The sequence below is a fragment of the Triturus cristatus genome, chromosome 3_2 (genome assembly GCF_964204655.1).
Source record: "Triturus cristatus chromosome 3_2, aTriCri1.1, whole genome shotgun sequence".
NCBI lineage: Eukaryota > Metazoa > Chordata > Amphibia > Caudata > Salamandridae > Triturus > Triturus cristatus.
The window spans coordinates 282,477,936-282,480,854 of record NC_140584.1 but is presented as its reverse complement, the minus strand read 5'-3'; positions in this window follow the sequence as shown (position 1 = coordinate 282,480,854).

The window sequence follows — 2,919 nt, the reverse complement described above, 5'->3', positions numbered from 1 at the left end:
ATTACTAAGATGCTTAAAAACAGCCCACTAAAGTTAATTAGTCCTTTGGTGGAGATTTATAAAACCCAGGCTAGGGGGGTGGTAGTCTATGGCGCTGAATTATGGGGACATCTAAGTCAGAAAACCACTTTCTTAGACAATTATTTGCACTTCCATTGAGCACTCCTATGCAGCCGCTTAGGATGGACCTAGGTATTCAATCCATTACGGACTTGGTAGCTTCCAGACCAATAATGTACTGGCGTCGACTATGGAGTACCCCTGAATTGGTAAACTTTCAGGAGGAACTGAAGTCTATCTTGTCGATTCCTAAGGCAGGCACCATTCCTTGGCTAGTATATGTTAAGAAATCGCTGAAGGAGATAGGGAGAGAAGACCTCTGGCTCACACCCGTGGACTCATGCTCCTCTCTTCCAAAAAGACTATTGACAAAAATTTTGGAGGAACGAAATTTGTCCCAAATCTTCCAATCTGCTAATACCGCTAATCTTACCTCGGCATTCCTTGAGGTAAACATTAGCTATAGCTTTGAGCCTGTGTTAGATTTGATCCACCCGGTACTTGCCAAAAAACTATATCTACAATTTAGGCATGGTTCGCTCCCGCTTTTTTCGAGAACGAATAAGTGGGTTGGTTCAGTTTGGCAACTTTGCCCCGGGTGTGGTGCCTCCGAAGAAACTGAGGTCCATGCTATACTCTTCTGTCCAGCCTATAAAATTTCCCGCCGAAAATGGATAATCCAACTTGCAAAAAACATAGGGGCTAGGAACTATAGAGATCTGTTCAGGTTGTTGAAGCACGACTGTTCCCCTTTATACGCTACAGTCATAGCCAAATATCTATTCTCAATGTGGCTAACCAGAAGACGATTACTATCTCACTAAGGCAATTTCTGTGTCATTCCTTGTAATAATTGCTTTTTCTTCTATGACTATGTGTTTCCATTTTATATCCAGATCTATGTATTATATATTTTGTGTTTTAATGAACTTTTAGGGCTGATAGCCGAAATAAAGTTTTCTGACTGACTGACTGACGTACGTGAACCATATGAATGGTACTACCTACATACATCTTAGGGCAAGGACATTTCAAAACGTAAACAACAAAGTCACTCTTACAGTTTAGAGGTTTTCTTAATTTCCAAGGGCTGTTCAAGAGAGGAGAGGTTACCTGTTGTGTGTTCTTGCCATGCCTACAGGCCTTACACTTAAAACATTTATGGAAACCTGGGCTTACTTTAAGCCAACCACCTCCTTTTTTGGTTTCCAAGTTAGTTTTAAACAGATTATCTCTCATGGATTTGGCACGATTGAAAGTCACCAATGGCCTTCGTGAGATTGTTCCTTGTAGAATTGCGATATATATATATATATATATATATATATATCGAAAGACTTGAACTCCCACAACCTCCAGCCTTCAGGCGGCGAAGAAGGAGACGCAGACCCTGCAGTTCTCAGGCAAGATGTTTATTTCTTTAAAATCTTACACCCACGCACAACGCATTTCGGGCTTCAGGAGCCCTTGTTCACATATATATATGGAAAAATGTAAAGTAAGTAAGAGATATAGAGTTGCTTGGTATAAAGTCCCATATGTGCATGCATGGATAGATAGTAAGAAACTCAGACTTTCAAGTGTCGCTGTACGTAAAGCTAATTTATTTGTGTATTTTTAAATGTATTTGCTATATGTAGTTTAGTTTTATATTTCCCTCAATATTTCAATAGTGAAGCACTCACAGATACAATTGTTATGATCATATTTACTTATTGTGATGGATAAATTAAAATAGAGACCCATAAGCATCTAATATCAAATAACATATATGAAAACTATGCAGTGACCTACATGCATGTTACGCATATAATAATATATAAATATATTTTAATCAAAATATATACATTTGTTAAGCCAACCGAAAGAAAAAATATATATTTTTAAACCATAAGTAGAATATATATTTGTACAACGAAATGCACATATCTTAATACATACCTATAATCAAATCCCATATATTTACAAGCACATGCATATGCTGTGCATGTGTTTTTGTGTGTTGTGGTCATGTAGGAAAGAGCCAACTCTTGACCAGCCTTCTGAAGATAGGATAGTTATCTATGGATCTTATGCTTCGGGATGATGAATTCCATAGTTTGGCTGCTTGAACAGAGAAAGATGTTCCACCTATGTGTTTTTTTCTTGTATGCTGGGGTGTTGAGTGGAGGTACCAATCTGGAGTAGAGGTTTCTTTGTTGCATGTATGTAGTGATTTTATTCCTGAGGAAAAGCAGCTCTGTTCCTTGTATTACTTTGTGGCTGATACAAATCTAAAAATCATCCTTTATCTCAGAAGCTAGCAGTCTTGAAATTAACGCGAATAGAGGTGGTAAAGCTAGGCATATCATACAACCGAGCGCTTTTAGCATGAACTTGACCCGAATTGGAGTTCTTTACACGAGTCCCGGTTACATTACACAAGGACACATTCGTATTTTACCCTCAGAGTGAAATCACAATCTAAGTCATTGCCAGGGCCCTCAGAAAATGGTGTCTGAGGTGGCATTATTCCTGATACCCGGCATGTTTTCGAGGGGCCAGCACTCGTGCTGCAAAATCTATATTGAGATTTTGAAGTAAACCTACCCAATTATTTCATTGTACCGAACATATTTTAAACCACTAGATGGCGCCAGATAGTAAAATGTGGGCCCGGATAACGTTTTTTCGTCTCATGCCACAAATTCTGCGAGCATGCAGGTAATTGTGAGATTTGTAATCTACATTACATAACAAATATAACGTAAAAGCAAATTGTGATAAAAATTCCAGAAAATGCAAAAAACGCTTACTTCTTCAACATTTGTCAGGGATGCAATTTAATTCATTAGATTATGTTACTGCATTGAGCCGAGG